At 44.7% G+C, this 18,030-nt stretch overlaps 1 protein-coding gene across 3 annotated transcripts in view; it reads left to right on the top strand.

The window, feature by feature from the left end:
- AP2B1 (adaptor related protein complex 2 subunit beta 1) overlaps nucleotides 1-18,030 on the top strand; it is a 1,330,026-nt gene that overhangs the window by 501,535 nt on the left and 810,461 nt on the right. The window lies entirely within an intron of this gene.

Here is an 18,030-nt window from a genome sequence, read left to right as displayed (position 1 = left end):
GAGAGGCATTCATCTAGACCATCATCAGTGGCTTCATCATACAGGTCCATTTGGTCATTGAGGAGTCTTACTGAAGCAGACATCAGCAGAATGATGCAGAGATTCCTTTGGATGCAAATTCAGTTAGAGTTTCTCCTGGCTTCGTCCACACAAGATGTCCTGAGAATGGCACCAGTGACACCCTCCACTAATTTCTCCTATTCTGGTCTGCCCTTCGGATCTTAGGTCTGTGGATATGAGCATCCTGTTTAATACCCACATTAGAGCCGACAGTCCTCACTACTTCGACTCTGGCTTTGTCCCTTACTCTTTTGGCCCCAATGCCTTTGGATTGGGAAGACTTTTCAGAGCAGAAGAATCAGTACTGAAGCTCTCAGAGCAGTCTCTCTCATTCGACACCTCTGCACTAGATAGCTCTGCTCCAGTGTCTGCTTTGGTTCAGGATTAAGTCAGGTTTGGAGAGGCTCTTTATTATGTCATAATGGGGTGGGAGTCTCTTTGGGCCCAATCTATGCCTCCAGCATTCAGAATGTTCCAATGGGTTCTGGCCAGGTCCAGAAAAAAAGAGGTGCTTTTCTGTATGTTCGGCTCCATCCCAACCACTTTTGGATGTAGTGTCTTGACTCCACAGTTCCTCTTTGAAAGAGACAGCTTCCTTTGTCCTTGGGGCTGCTTACCATGTGAGTTTTCCATCTGATTCCAACCTGCCTCGAAGTCCAGATGAAGCAGGATCCTAGGAAACAGACATATAAAAGGAGACATTTATTTTAATCTCTGGAATCAGTCACTTAAGGCACAGACGTGGATGACACGGACATACCCCCATGATCCCCTTTGGATGCTGTCTCCTTGGTGACATTTTGGAGTTAATGAAACAGCGAGGGGGGTTGGTTTATTTATATGCCCTCCCCTGTAGAGTCTTTGTTCCATGAGGCTTTTGGAGTTGATTCTTCTACCTCTTGGGTGGTACCGCCCATTGATGGGCTCGTAGACCTCATAGCTCAGCAGACTTGGATACTGGTATGACAGAACCAATCCCTAAAAAGCAGGACAAAGTTTAAATTGCACCTAAAGACAGAACACACTGGAGTTGGGCTTCCCCTGTAGATGCCATGGTTGTTATGGTAACCACTAGAAAAAGAGCTCATCGATAAGAGTGCATCTGTTCATCCACCTAATACAGAATCTAGAGCACTGGACAGATTCTGGAAACGGACTTCTTTTGCTGTTAGGGTGCAAAACTACCTGGCCCATGACATGCTTCCAGAGGGACCTGACAAAAGAACTCAACAAGTCCTCTCAGGTAACCTACTGAAAGATTTCCAAAAAGTCCCAGTTGTCTACCTTACAGCCAGTGTCCAGCATACCTATGTGCCTACTTTCCAGTGCAACTAATGTTACATCTAGAGCAGTAGGCATTGACTTAGTCACTTGCCGGCACTTCTGCATTGTGAGTATGAGACTTTGTAGAAGGATTCAAGATGACCTTCCTTAACACCCCCCTTTGATGGCTCCACACTGTTTGGGCCAAAAGTTAAGGAAACTCTCACCAGGAGTGAGCAGGATGGTAAGACCCCTTCTGCCATTGGAATCCACTTCTCCAACCCCCAGAGAATTTTATCCAACCCCCAGAGAATCTTCTCCAGGAGTCAGAGAGGTGTTAAGAAAATATAGTTCAGAAAATCTCGAGAGTTTTACCAGGATGCTCATGCAGAAAGGTCCTCCCAAGGCAAAAGAATGAACAATTTCAGTGGACATCACCCTAGAGGCAGGGGGAGACCACAGGATCAGTGGCTTTGTGGTCCCTTTTCTGGGAATTCTTTTCAGTGCTCCTGAAGGACTGCTGCACTTTGGAGGCAGTCGGAGGGCACTTATTCCTGCACCCTCAAGTCTGGTAGGCCATCCCATCAGATTCTTGGGTGCTATGGATATTCACCAGAGGCTATGTAATACCCTGTGGGAATCTTTTTCTTCTTTAGAGGAGAAACATAGTACCACCCCATCCATTGAAATCTGCAACATCAGAAGTCTTTAAAGCTATTAGAAAAAAGTCATCCAGTAGGTTTCCCCCAGACCAGTTACAATCCAGAGTCTATTCCAGAATCTTTTTAGTTCCAAAACAGACAGGGGACCTAAGGCCAGTCTTGGACTTCAGCCAGTTTTTGAAGCAGACAAAGTTCATGATAGTCACAATTCAGTCCATTTTACAGCTGTTGAAGAGGAACGATTGGATGTGCTCAGTAGACCTCCAGGATGCCTACTTGTATCAAGATTTCAAGGCGATCAAGGAGATGTCTCCATTTCTGGCTGGGTGTCACTTATTTACATACTCAGAGCACTGCCCTTTGGTCTCACTGTAGCCCAGAGTGTGTTTAATTGCATGGCAGTAATCACAGCTCATCTCTGACTGCTAGTATTCCAGATGTTCCCATACTTAGACAACTGTGTCCTTACTGCACCAACCAAAGATGATCTAATCGAGCAAAAGGGCTTCTTACTCCAGTTTCTCCAACATTTAATGGTTACAGTCATCATTCCAAAAGCACATTGATACCAACACAACAAATAGAATTCATCTGATACCACTTGAACATGAGCCACCAAACAGATTCTTTATGACAGACAGCTTTGCAAGTTCTTCAGCTCTCTTTTCCACCGGCAAGACTAATTCTTTGATTGCTAGGTCGAATGGCTTCTACAATAATGCTAGAACCCCTAGCCAGGTACCACATGAGAATTATTCAGTGGTCCCAGTTTCTTCATCCTCTTCATGAGCAGATCCGCATAATGACTGTATGGGAGTCTCACATCACATGGTAGTTGACCTCCACAGCTCTCCTAGAAAGTTGGCATTTTTCTCCACACCCCCCCCCCCTTCACACACACACACACACACACACACACGTACATACAGCCACAGTAACAAACTATTCTTCTCTCCTGGGGTAGGGGATGCAGGCATTTTGAATGTAAGGTGATTCAAGGTTCATGGTTGGACACAGAGGCCAATCTACTGAAGTGTGTCCTGGAGATGAGAGAGTCCTCCTCGTGTTACAGGCCTTCCAGGACTCTCTCCAGGTGTGATCTCCATCCAGATGAACACGTCTGGTACATCAACAAGCAGGGTGGAAACAATTCGTATCCTCTTTGCTGAGAGGCCATGAGAGTGTGACGATGGGTGATGTCTTCCCATCACTTTCTCCTAGTAGTACATATTCCTGGGCCTTCCTGTGTGTTAGCTGACAAGCTGAGCAGATGCATTCTGTTGCCTTATGAGTGGTCACTCAGTCAAACAGTTGGTGAATCAAATCTTCAGCCACTGGAAACAACCATGCTGCAGTCTTTTTGCATCACACCAAAACCACAAATGCAGCAGTTTCTTCACCTTAATTCCTCCATAGGGCCAATAACCAAGGGGACCCTCTAGTATGCAGTTACGCACTGGGTCTTGTATATGCTTTCCCCCTTTTCCTCTAATAGAGTTTGTTCAGAAAATAATAACATGCTTGGCTGATGGTTTAGTTCAGATTCTTCACCCTTCCAGTTCTGGTGTTACTGTTAAGAGAAAAAGAAATTTCTCACTATCTGAACATTTTCAGGTTATTGAACAGGAAACTGATTGTGAAAGACAACTTCTGCTTTCTTTCCTCAGGTATCTGATTCTGACTCTGATGAGAGTGTTTCTTTTGTTAGTCCCTTGAAGGATTTTCTTTTTCTCAAACCATATTCAGAATGAATCGGTTATTTCAGTGGAAGCATGATTATATTCCACAGTCTCTAAAGAAACATTATGATGATTTATTGCAAGTGGAATTTCCAGAATCTACTCCCAAGTCCTCCTGTTCTTCTAGTATTTGAAGATGTTTTTGTTGTAACCTGTAGGTTGCCTAACAGAAAGCCTGCTACTGCCCCTAAGAAAAGAGAAGATTGTATAAAGTTTCTCAGTCAATCTTCCCCAAAAACTGCCTGTTCATTTCTCTCTCTCTTTGGCAGCAGGTAGTCTTAGATAAATGGATCCTGAGAGGGATTAATTAGGGACACAGGTGGCAGTGGGAATCCATCTCCCTATTTCAGGGGATTCCTCTTCATTCGCCAGATCAGACTTTTTTCTCCTGTTGCCATTCAGCATCTGCTAACTCAGGGTGATAGAAGCTGTCCTTCTTTCTCAAATAAGGGAAGGTTTTTATTCAAGAGTGTTTCTGGTACTAAAGAAAGAATTTTTATGAAGATCAGTTTTCGGTCTTTTCTAAACCAGTCTGTGAAAGTTCCAAATTCAGAATGTTATTCCTTTATAAACTGTTACCTTTCATTCCCCATTTAACTTTTTTAATGATCCTTGAACAATGCTTATGACATTCCTGTATCATTAGATTATAAGTGTTTCTTAAGATTTCTTTTGTGTCTGGATCTCTCTCAGCATTACCCTTTTGGTTATCCCTTGCTCCAAGGGTATTGAAGTGTCTAGCTCCAGTACTAGGCTACGGCACACAAAGTATTCACCTATTTCATTTATTTAGATGACTTATCTTGCAGGGTGAGAGCTCTCCTTCTCATATTGGGGTTGTAGGAGAGCATCAAAAAGTGTTTGACAGGATTGTTTATTGGATTGTCTCCTGGATTCCTAACTTCCAAGAGTTTTTTCTCCAACCTGAAAAAATTGAATCTATATCTAGATCTATTCCTGTGTTTTTCCAGTCAAACCAAGGCCTCAGTAAGGGAATTTGTTAGGATACTAAGTTTCATGGCTTCCATGATTTCTCATGGTTCCTCTAGCTAGATTTTACGTAAGAAAAATGTAATAGCACGTAAAATCATTATGATCCCAACATCAATATCCCCTGATATTTCAAATCAGTGGGACTGCTTTAGTGGAGAGACCAGTTTTATCTGAACAGAGGTCTCCCCCTTTCCCTTTCAGCTATACCACAGTCTTTTACTACAGACATCTCATACTTTGCTTGGAGAGCAGTGTCTATGGGAGTAAAAGTGCAGAGTCTGTGGAACAAAAAAGACTAAAACATATAAACATAAAAGACATATTGGCAGTAATAAATGCTCTCAAGTCACTCAATTATCTACTGTCCCCAGGACCATTATAAGTGATTGTGGACAACACCACAGAAATAAAGTACATAAAGAGGGGGTACTAGATCTTGCCCTCTCTGCAGACTATCCATGGCAGCCCGGGGTATAGCTTTTCAGCACAGTCTGTCTCTGTAGGCATCATCCTATACCATATCAGTGCAAAATTTTGTGGCAGACAAGCTGAGCAGGATCTGAACAGATTCTCGCAAATGGAAAATTAATTATGGGTCTTCCAGTGATTGATCCAGCTGTGGAGAACACCTGAGGTAGATCTATTTGCCTCCATTCAACCAGCAAAACTCTACTCCAGTGCCTCATGCTAGCTTGGAATATTGATGAATTTGAATTTCACTAGACAGGAATGTTTTTGTATGCTTTTTCACCCAGTCCATTGGTATGCAAAATCATTGTTTAATCAGAAGGACTCTCCAAAGGTCATTGTGGATGTCCTGCTATTCCCGTCTGCAGTATTCAAAACATGAGGAATTCTCCACCTAGGCAACCTGAATGTCCAGCCAGTATACCAAAGACTTAAGCTACTACTAAGTACGTGCCACATTGCACACAGGATGCAGCCAATGTAGGCCACAAAGGTAATGTCTGCACGTAACATCCTCAGAACTTCTCTGCTGCCAGTCCGAATGCCAACTTCTACCATTCATCTGATCCCCGAATTTACTCCACTTTCAGATAAGTGCCCCATTGGGGAAAATTTATTTGTTTCCCCAGAATTTCTGTTAGAGTAGTCCACAGGGAATTTCTAAAGTCTACCAACTCATTACACTCACAAAATATGTTCCTACTAACCACTTCCTTCCACATCACACGTTATACCTTTTTTAATAGCAGCTTCTGTTCAAGATTATACTAAAAACTTGACCATTCCTCATCTTTCACTTAGAATCCCACTATGTCTTTCAGTTTGTCTGTAGTCTGATATCAATCCTTGATAGAGAAGACAGTCTGTAGCCTGCAGTCCAAATGAATTCTTGGCCTCTTCCCATTCTATTACCTTTCCCTCTGTAATTATTTGCTCCCAGTACCCTTGGTTCTTATGCCAGTTTTCTCCAGTGAATTCCAGACCTCTCTTGCCTATTCTCTGTACTCCTAACTGCAGTCATCAGTATTGGCAGAATCTCCTTTCTCCATCCCCGTGCTGACTTAGTTCTTAGAATATTATATTCATAAATAAGTAGAAAGTGTTCTGTATGGTTACTGTTATTTTTCATAAGAATCTGCAGTCAAAATCCCAGTGTCTCCTTAATGTTGTTCGTGTTTCACTTTTGCAGTCATTACATTTGGGGTAATCTGCTGGCAGGTTGCCCTCAGTCGGCCTGATTAACAAAGTCTTGGGTCCTGCGTCGGTTGCTGTCCCTTCTTCCATGACGTCAGGTCGTCAGGGGTATAAAACATGCAGCCGACACCATTACATCAGTCTTTCTTGCTGTGCAGTGCCCGAAGCAGAAGCAGTTCGCAAGTGCTGGTCGGCCGACTCCTGAAATTTTCGTTTTTGAGTTTCAGAACCAAAGTCTTCAACTAAAAGCTAAGTACCCCGTTGTTGAAACTTTTCTTGCTCCTTACCGATGTCAGTAAAAGTTAATAATTGCATTACTTGTGGGAAGCAAATACTTCATAAGGATTGTAATTTCTACTGTATTCCTTGCCTAGGCCCTGACCACAATGTACTTTGCTGTCGGTTTTGTGCTAAATTTAATTAACGCACGATTAAATGTTGGTATATGTTTGCTTCTAAATATTTTGGCTCAAGATGTAATTATCCAGAAATGTCGTCGGTTAGCAATCCGATTACCGGAATACCTAAAAAAACGCAAAGAAAAAGAGACAGACTGTCGAGGTCCAAAACTGACGATTCTTCTCCTAAACCAGTCACTAGTTCGCCGGTACTCAGTGAGGCGCTTTCGCAGCCCCTGATACCCGCTACTTCTGTTTCACAGGCTTCTACTGAGACCCATTTGGAGTCCGGTATGCCGCGAGATGCTTCAGCTATGGAACCCGCGGATGTCTCTACCTTAGATGGGTCCAGAGCCGCTGTGCAGGCACCGGCTTCTGAGGGTGTTTTCAGGCCTACAGATTTGTATATTAGACCGACGTCATCTTCAAAACTAAGGCCAAAATCTAAATCTATGTCTAAAAAACCAACGCCTGGGCCACATGTGCAGGCCCCTATGCCTTAAAAACAAATGATCAAAATGGCTGAAAATTTAATTACTCTGATCAGGGGTAGCCACCTCCTCCTTCTAAGAGGCCTAGGCAAGACATTGATTATGAATCTTCTGAACAGGATCCTATTTCTTCTGACTCTTCTAATGAACAGGATTTGTCTATTCCTACTTATGAGGACTCTGATGCAGAAGATTCCATTCCTTCTGCTTCTCCCCCTGAGGATTTTTTTTTTGGGAAACTTTACATACCTTAAGGGAACATTTCCACTGGGAAAGTCAAGATGTCCTTCAAGGATGCATCTGCAGTCATAACAAATGGGTTGTCCTGTCGTCAGGCAGCCCTTCGGTCGGCCGGATTCCAAAGTCTGGGTCCGGCTTCGGCTGATGTCGCACTTCACCCGACGTCATCTCTGCTGGTCTTCGGGTATAAAGGCATCAGCCGACGCCATTTTCCTCAGTCTTTCTTGCCGCTGGCGCCCAAGCAGAAGCTGTTCGCAAGTGCCGGGTCGGTCAGATCCAGAGATTAGTACTACCAATACTACTCAAGACTTCTAAAAAGCTAAGTACCCGCTGGGGACTCTTCTTGCCTCAGCCGATGTCAGAAAAAGTAAATAACTGTTTAACTTGTGGAAACAAATACCTCATAAAGATTTCCACTCTTACTGCCTACCTTGTTTAGGCCCAGACCACGACGTAGCAGCCTGTTTAGCCTGTGCTTCCTTCAACCCACGAACGCTTAGGCGTCGGTCGAAGTTTGCTGAACAGTTTTTCGCTCATATTTTGCGTACATTATGCCGTCGGATCCTCCGACTACCCAAATTGTTAAAAAACGCAAAGAAAAAGACCGACACTCGCGGTCCGCTGTTTCGGCCGAAACCACGGTTAAGCAAGCCGTGTGTGTCTCTGTTTCGCCGAAACCGAGAAACGGGTCAATCTTCAGCCGAATCCATGACTACTACTGAGGCTCCTGCTACCTTAGTTGAATCGGCCTCTGAAGTTTTGCCTACTACTGTGGTTCCTAGTGAATTATCAGACACCATCCCTTTGGATGTCTCTACCCCAGCACGTGGTGCTGCTAGGCCTCCTGCAGCCATGTCTATAAAGGCCTTTGCCAGGGCTAAAGCAGCCAAAACTGTTACATCAGTGCCTGTTAAGGCCCCCTCACACAGGCTCACTTCTAGTTCACAAAGGCTTAGGACCTTTCTGCACTTACCACAACATAGGCCCTTAGCTATACCTCCAGTTCTGCCTGTTGTGGACGATGCATTTAATGATGTTTGCACTGCTCCTGATACTTTACCTCCAGCCCCTGCCAAACCAGATAGATTTTACAGGGTGCCAGACACTCATCACCACCTATACAAGGCCCCACTTGCAGATCCTGAGACTATATCCCAGGGGCCTAAGGCAGTAGCTTCGACCTCAGCAAAAAACCCTATCCCTTCTGAAAGGGAATCCAGGTCCTTAGAGAGATGGGGGAAAAAAGTTTACACCTCTGCTACTCTCTCAGCTAGAGCTTTAAACTGTCAGTTTCACATGATCCAATACCAAGAGTTTATGCTTGATCAGTTAACTAAAGCTGTCCTCTGATGACTCCTTAGATAAGAAATATGTTTTAGAAATGGTGAATAACATTCAGCAGGTTAGTAACCATTCTTTAAAATGTGGCTATGATGCACTGGAGGCTTCATTTAGATCAGCCATGACTGGCACAGTGATAAGAAGGCATGCATGGTTGAAAGAACAGGTCTTGCCGGATCATGTTAAAGCAAAGCTGTTAGATGCTCCTATGGATAAAGCCAGTCTATTTGGTACCCCTGCTCAGCAAGTAATGAAGAAAATGGAAGAGAAGGCAAAATCTGTACAAACAGTTAAGGATTTCTTACAGGTTCAGCCCCCAAGGTTTAGCAGGAACTGGCCTGCCAAAAACTGGTCCTTTCCACACTCCTCAAAATCTCAGAGGCAGGAATAGACGCTCTAGAGGCAGAAATCAATCCAGAGGAGGTGCCTATAGAGGACGCCAGTGGCAAGGCAATAACCAGCGAGGCACAGACACAACCACTGCCACTGCAACAGGACAATCACAGTGACTTGGCTCTGACACCGCTTACCAGGGAGCAAATAGCAGCACCTTTAGGCGGAAAGTTAGCCTTATTTTCGAAAAATTGGCACTATATCACAAAAGACAAGTGGAATTTGCAAACCATAGACCAAGGCTACAGGTTCCACTTCCACACCTTACCAGTAAAAAGAGGAATGCCAAACCTACCTCCAAATCAAAAAACAGAAGCTCTAAAGCAGATAGCTCAATTAACAAAGATGAGAGCTGTGGAAAGAGTACCAATAACACAACAGGGCAAAGGGTTCTACTCCAGACTCTTCCTAGTACCAAGAAAAGAGAAAAGTTGGAGACCTATTCTCAACCTGTCCGCCTTAAACACATACATCATTGTCCCAAAATTCAAAATGCTGACCCTACAGCAACTTCTTCCCATGCTGGGCAAGGAGTGTTGGCTGGTAACTCTAGATCTCAAGGAGGCATACCTGCACGTCCCCATACGACCAATTGCAGAAGATACCTCAGATTTCTTGCAGGATCAGAGCATTATCAATTCTCAGCATTGCCCTTTGGCTTATCTACTGCGCCCAGAGTATTCACAAAATGCCTGGCATCAGTAATCGCTCATTGCAGGCTACAGGGAATCCAAATTTATCCATACCTGGACGACTGCCTGTTACAAGCGGACAACAAAAGCAAGCTGACAACAGATTTACAAAGAGTCATTTGCTTACTACAAGCCCTGGGATACACAGTCAATTTAAAAAGTCAAGACTGATACCATCCCAGACAAGAACATTCTTGGGTGCGGAATTGGACACAGTAAAACAAATGGCATTCCTAACTGCAGAAAACAAGAACAACTCCCTCTTTACTTCTTGGCATTAACAAAGCAGAACAAACTAACAGCAAGAAAAGTACTGCAGGCCTTGGGCTTCATGGCATCATGCATAATCCTGGTCCCCATGCCAGACTGCATATGAGAAAGCTACAGTGGTACCTAAAGAATTTATGGTCTCAACACAGGCACAGCTTAGAAACCGAAATCCCACTAATCCCATGCCTGAAACAAGAGTTCCTATGGTGGGCTCAAGCATGCCAGTCAAACCCAGGCTTGCCCTTCCACAACTTTCAAGCAAACCAAACCATCACAACGGACGCCTCAGACCTAGGCTGGGGGGCACACATGTTGGACAAGTGCATACAAGGATTGTGGACTCCAGACCAGCTGCACCTGCACATAAACCAGAAAGAAATGCTGGCAGTAAAACTAGCAATCCAGAAATTCAGACCATTACTCAAAGAAGGCCATTTAATGATAAGGACAGACAACACCACAGTCATGTGGTACATCAACAAACAGGGAGGCACTCATTCATACCCCCTATGCAGAATGACTCTGGACCTTTGGAATATGGCTCTGAGCTACAACATCCAGTTACAGGCAATATTTGTGCCGCGAAAAGAAAACACCCTAGCAGACATGTTAAGCAGAACCACCTCGCAGGCTCACCAATGGATGCTACATCTGGACATCTTCAAGGCCATCACAAAGAAATGGGGAATGCCACAAATAGACCTATTCGCATCCCCACTCAATCACCAGCTCAAAAAATTCTGCACAAGGACATGCCACCCACTTGCATGGAAGGTGGACTCTCTATCCTTCAGTTGGAAAGGCCTGACAGCATATGCATTTCCACCTCTTCCTTTGATGCACAAGGTACTACTGAAAATCAAAGAGGAACGTCCAAGGATAATTCTGATAGCTCCAAATTGGCCAAGACAACATTGGTATCCATTGCTGAGGAGCATGTCTCAGGGGAGAATGTGGTCAATACCCCTGATGCCTTTGATGTTAACTCAGAACAACTACAACATCATGCACCCAAACCTAAAAACCTTGCAACTGACTGCCTGGAACATCACATAACAGCAACTTCTTAGACTAGTTGTTCCATGGCATTTGAGTTTATGAATTCCAGGAACTTTTGGGCTAGGGTGTTTGGGCTTGAGTAGTGTTCCCAGTCTATATTAGGGTAATTGAAGTCACCTAGTATGATGGTGTTTGGTGATACATTTATCCCCTCTAGTGTTTTCAGGAAGGCCATGTGAGGTTCCTGAGTTTGTGAGGGTGGCCTGTAACATGCTACAATTTGCGAGCAGTCTTGCCTATGGTTAATTGCACCTGGATGGTCTCCGATGCATCGCGTGCGTTGCCACCAGTCTTGAGGTGTGGGTGTCTTTGATGAATATGGATACCCCCTCCTTTCTTGGTATTGTCCGGATTTTGGGGCGGGCATGATAAGAGGTAAAACCTGATAGTGCTGGGGTGCTCTCAGGAGCCTTGAACCAGGTTTCTGTCACTGCACAGACATCGATGTTCTCCATACTGAGAAGGGCCTCAGTGCGTGCATTTTGAGATTTAGACTTCTGGCATTGAGCAGCATTACCCTTAGTTTTTTTTCCTTTTTGTGTTCTAGGGTGGTAGGTTTAGAATTTGAGCCTTGCCTAAAAAGGCACTATGGGGTGGTAAGAGCCTTTGCCAATATCCGGAATCCCAGGGTGACAGGTGCAAGCCGTCCTTTGACAGCGTGGCTTGTCCAGCATGTCATCCCAGGCAGACAGACATTGGATCCCCTTTGAATGACACCAGAGTTTAAGCCAATTGTTAAAGCTGATCATCTTATCTCTGTATTGTGGCATCATTCTTGGTGAAGGTAGGATACTGCTCAAGGTCAGGGTCATACCTGCCTGGGCTACATAATCAGAGAGCTCCTCAATGTCTCTTTTCATGTAGTCCAAGGAGTGCGTCTCAGGTCGTTTACACCAGCGTGGACAATGACTGAGTCGTATTTGTACCTGCTGTTGAGAGACCTGAGTGCTTGCGTTATGTGGCGGATTCTAGCACCCGACAGGCAGCTTACTGTGACCTTCTCCTTACTCAGTCTGGTGGCGGGGCGTCAGTGTGTCTGACTATGGAGTCACCAATGACTAGTGTGTCTGGCATTGTGTTTGGCCTTAAGGGCTGTGACTGTTTGACACTCTGACTGTGAGGTCTATGTGTTGCAGGTGTTGTGTTCTGAGGTGGTGGTTGTTTGGGTGTCTGCTTTGGTGGCCTCTGCTGTTTTGGTAGATTTTTGATCAGAGCCCGAGTATGTCTTTGTGTGTTTATGTGTATGATTTGAGGTTGTGATGGTACTATGTGAGACTGGGTCTATAGTGTGTGTGGTAACCTTCTCCTCCTGACTGGTCTTGCCAGTCCTATGTTGAGAGAGCTCAGCCTCCAGTTTGGCGTATAGTTGCATCTCTCGCATGTATTTGTGTTTTGTGGGAGGAGGAGAGGGTTGTCTGTGTACATGAGGCAATTGTAACATTGCCTCAATATTCCAGGTTCACCAGCTGAGCAGGAGAGGACACTAGCAACTGATCCCTCGACATGCTAGAAGGACTAGACAAAAACTTTAAAAGAGATTCCGGGATGTGGGTGACCGAGAAATGGGGTTTTGCCTTTTTGGGGTGCTATCTATAAGAGTGCCGTATCAAGGTAATAAGTACTGTAGGAGCAAGTGCTAGGTTTAACAGATAGAGAAAAGTCTACTTGGAGTCAAGTAGAGATGATCTTTTTAGGTATTAGAGAAAGTGCCAGTAACAGGGATGCTTAAAGGTAAGATTGAAAAGAATGCACTCTGCAGTCATAACAAATGGGTTGTCCTGTCGTCAGGCAGCCCTTCGGTCGGCCGGATTCCAAAGTCTGGGTCCGGCTTCGGCTGATGTCGCACTTCACCCGACGTCATCTCTGCTGGTCTTCGGGTATAAAGGCATCAGCCGACGCCATTTTCCTCAGTCTTTCTTGCCGCGTGGCGCCCGAAGCAGAAGCTGTTCGCAAGTGCTGGTCGGTCAGATCCAGAGATTACTACTACCGAATACTACTTGAAGACTTCTAAAAGCTAAGTACCCGTTGGGGACTCTTTCTTGCCTCAGCCGATGTCAGAAAAAGTAAATAACTGTTTAACTTGTGGGAAACAAATACCTCATAAAGATTTCCACTCTTACTGCCTACCTTGTTTAGGCCCAGACCACGGCGTAGCAGCCTGTTTAGCCTGTGCTTCCTTCAACCGAGACGCTTAGGCATCGGTCGGAGTTTGCTGAACAGTTTTTCGCTCAGATTTTGCGTACATTATGCCGTCGGATCCTCCGACTACCCAAATTGTTAAAAAGCAAAGAAAAGACCGACACTTTCGCGGTCGCGGTTTCGGCCGAAACCACGGTTAAGCAAGCGCGAGTGTCTCGGTTTCGGCGAAACCGAAAACGGTCAATCTTCAGCGAATCCATGACTACTACTGAGGCTCCTGCTACCTTAGTTGAATCGGCCTCTGAAGTTTTGCCTACTACTGTGGTTCCTAGTGAATTATCAGACACCATCCCTTTGGATGTCTCTACCCCAGCACGTGGTGCTGCTAGGCCTCCTGCAGCCATGTCTATAAAGGCCTTTGCCAGGGCTAAAGCAGCCAAAACTGTTACATCAGTGCCTGTTAAGGCCCCCTCACACAGGCTCACTTCTAGTTCACAAAGGCTTAGGACCTTTCTGCACTTACCACAACATAGGCCCTTAGCTATACCTCCAGTTCTGCCTGTTGTGGACGATGCATTTAATGATATTTGCACTGCTCCTGATACTTTACCTCCAGCCCCTGCCAAACCAGATAGATTTTACAGGGTGCCAGACACTCATCACCACCTATACAAGGCCCCACTTGCAGATCCTGAGACTATATCCCAGGGGCCTAAGGCAGTAGCTTCGACCTCGGCAAAAAACCCTATCCCTTCTGAAAGGGAATCCAGGTCCTTAGAGAGATGGGGGAAAAAAGTTTACACCTCTGCTACTCTCTCAGCTAGAGCTTTAAACTGTCAGTTTCACATGATCCAATACCAAGAGTTTATGCTTGATCAGTTAACTAAGAAGCTGTCCTCTGATGACTCCTTAGATAAGAAATATGTTTTAGAAATGGTGAATAACATTCAGCAGGTTAGTAACCATTCTTTAAAATGTGGCTATGATGCACTGGAGGCTTCATTTAGATCAGCCATGACTGGCACAGTGATAAGAAGGCATGCATGGTTGAAAGAACAGGTCTTGCGGATCATGTTAAAGCAAAGCTGTTAGATGCTCCTATGGATAAAGCCAGTCTATTTGGTACCCTGCTCAGCAAGTAATGAAGAAAATGGAAGAGAAGGCAAAATCTGTACAAACAGTTAAGGATTTCTTACAGGTTCAGCCCCCAAGGTTTAGCAGGAACTGGCCTGCCAAAAATTGGTCCTTTCCAGACTCCTCAAAATCTCAGAGGCAGGAATAGGCGCTCTAGAGGCAGAAATCAATCCAGAGGAGGTGCCTATAGAGGGCGCCAGTGGCAAGGCAATAACCAGCGAGGCACAGACACAACCACTGCCACTGCAACAGGACAATCACAGTGACTTGGCTCTGACACGCCTACCAGGGAGCAAATAGCAGCACCTTTAGGCGGAAAGTTAGCCTTATTTTCAAAAATTGGCACTATATCACAAAGACAAGTGGAATTTGCAAACCATAGACCAAGGCTACAGGTTCCACTTCCACACCTTACCAGTAAAAGAGGAATGCCAAACCTACCTCCAAATCAAAAACAGAAGCTCTAAAGCAGATAGCTCAATTAACAAAGATGAGAGCTGTGGAAAGAGTACCAATAACACAACAGGGCAAAGGGTTCTACTCCAGACTCTTCCTAGTACCAAGAAAAGAGAAAAGTTGGAGACCTATTCTCAACCTGTCCGTCTTAAACACATACATCATTGTCCCAAAATTCAAAATGCTGACCCTACAGCAACTTCTTCCCATGCTGGGCAAGGAGTGTTGGCTGGTAACTCTAGATCTCAAGGAGGCATACCTGCACGTCCCCATACGACCAAATTGCAGAAGATACCTCAGATTTCTTGCAGGATCAGAGCATTATCAATTCTCAGCATTGCCCTTTGGCTTATCTACTGCCCAGAGTATTCACAAAATGCCTGGCATCAGTAATCGCTCATTGCAGGCTACAGGGAATCCAAATTTATCCATACCTGGACGACTGCCTGTTACAAGCGGACAACAAAAGCAAGCTGACAACAGATTTACAAAGAGTCATTTGCTTACTACAAGCCCTGGGATACACAGTCAATTTAAAAAAGTCAAGACTGATACCATCCCAGACAAGAACATTCTTGGGTGCGGAATTGGACACAGTAAAACAAATGGCATTCCTAACTGCAGAAAAACAAGAACAACTCCCTCTTTACTTCTTGGCATTAACAAAGCAGAACAAACTAACAGCAAGAAAAGTACTGCAGGCCTTGGGCTTCATGGCATCATGCATAATCCTGGTCCCCCATGCCAGACTGCATATGAGAAAGCTACAGTGGTACCTAAAGAATTTATGGTCTCAACACAGGCACAGCTTAGAAACCGAAATCCCACTAATCCCATGCCTGAAACAAGAGTTCCTATGGTGGGCTCAAGCATGCCAGTCAAACCCAGGTTTGCCCTTCCACAACTTTCAAGCAAACCAAACCATCACAATGGACGCCTCAGACCTAGGCTGGGGGGCACACATGTTGGACAAGTGCATACAAGGATTGTGGACTCCAGACCAGCTGCACCTGCACATAAACCAAAAAGAAATGCTGGCAGTAAAACTAGCAATCCAGAAATTCAGACCATTACTCAAAGAAGGCCATTTAATGATAAGGACAGACAACACCACAGTCATGTGGTACATCAACAAACAGGGAGGCACTCATTCATACCCCCTATGCAGAATGACTCTGGACCTTTGGAATATGGCTCTGAGCTACAACATCCAGTTACAGGCAATATTTGTGCGGAAAAGAAAACACCCTAGCAGACATGTTAAGCAGAACCACCTCGGATGCTCACGAATGGATGCTACACCCGACATCTTCAAGGCCATCACAAAGAAATGGGGAATGCCACAAATAGACCTATTCGCATCCCCACTCAATCACCAGCTCAAAAAATTCTGCACAAGGACATGCCACCCACTAGCATGGAAGGTGGACTCTCTATCCTTCAGTTGGAAAGGCCTGACAGCATATGCATTTCCACCTCTTCCTTTGATGCACAAGGTACTACTGAAAATCAAAGAGGAACATCCAAGGATAATTCTGATAGCTCCGAATTGGCCAAGACAACACTGGTATCCTTTGCTGAGGAGCATGTCTCAGGGAAAAATGTGGTCAATACCCCTGATGCCTTTGATGTTAACTCAGAACAACTACAACATCATGCACCCAAACCTAAAAACCTTGCAACTGACTGCCTGGAACATCACATAACAGCAACTAACCCAGACTTATCCCAAAGGGTTAAAGACATTATCCTTGAAGCCCGCAGACCTTCAACAAGAAGGAACTATGCAGGAAAATGGAAAAGGTTTGTCATTTGGAGTACTGAAAGAGGAAAAAATGTGTCGAACATAGATATTGCTAACATCCTGGAGTACTTGGCAGAGCTTCTACATACGGGCCTGTCCTATTCCTCCAAGATACATGCATCAGCTATTTCCGCAGAATACAGCTTAGATCCACCTGTCTTTTCGCATCCTCTACTCAGGCAATTCCTCAGAGGGATCAAGAATGTAAAACCTCCTAGGAAACCACCATTACCAGCATGGGACTTGAACTTTGTGCTAGAAAAATTGACACTCCCTCCATTTGAACCAGCAGCAACAGCAGATCTTCAACACCTATCATGGAAAACTGCTTTCCTACTGGCAATTACTTCAGCAAGGAGGGTTTGAACTACAGGCCTTAATGGCAGTACAACCCTTCCTAATCTTCCATCAAGATAGAGTGTCCATGAGAACTAATCCTACATTTAGGCCTAAGGTGGTATCCAGAGTGTCTTTAAACCAGGCAATCCACCTACCTTCTTTCCCAATCCACAGAACAGGGGGGAAAGGCTGCTGCATACCTTGGATGTACATAGACAGTTACGCTACTACTTGGACAGAACCAAAAGTAACAGAAAAACTGACCAGCTTTTAGTAGCCTATGCAACAGGAAGGGAAGGAAAAGCAATTTCCAAACAGACAATCTCCAAATGGATAGGAAATTGCATAAGATTCTGTTACTCCTACCATGGAAAACCAGTTCCACAGAACATAAGACCTCATTCTACAAGGGCTACAGCCACTACCACAGCTTTCTTAGGAGTGGCAACCAAGGACATTATTGAGGCTACTTGGACCTCCGTGCATACATTTGCCAAGCATTATAATTTACCTCTATACTCTAGATCCCGAGCAGGGTTTGCCACTGCTGTATTGCAAGGGATCCTAACTACACCATAATTCTTCTTCCTCCTCCCCTAGTTTGGCTATGGTATTCTACCCATTTGTTATGACTGCAGATGCATCCTTGAAGGACATAGTACAGTTTTGTACCTACCATAAATGTAGATGTCCGAACAGGATAGCATCTGCAGTCAGGATTACCACCCTCCTTCCCTCTGTGGTACTCCTAGGGTATTTACCCTCCTAATAGCTAGCTGGGGGGGAGTCTCTTATGGTGTATTTGTTTGTATATATGTACATACATGCTTATTTTTTGTGTTTGCCTTCTACTATTTTGGAAACATTGGCATTTATCCAAAATTTAGCTTTCCAA

The sequence above is a fragment of the Protopterus annectens genome, chromosome 2.part1 (assembly GCF_019279795.1).
Source record: "Protopterus annectens isolate FY-2018-M chromosome 2.part1, PAN1.0, whole genome shotgun sequence".
Lineage (NCBI taxonomy): Eukaryota > Metazoa > Chordata > Ceratodontiformes > Protopteridae > Protopterus > Protopterus annectens.
The sequence above is the reverse complement of the archived record's forward strand: the minus strand, read 5'-3'. Positions and strand labels throughout refer to the sequence as shown.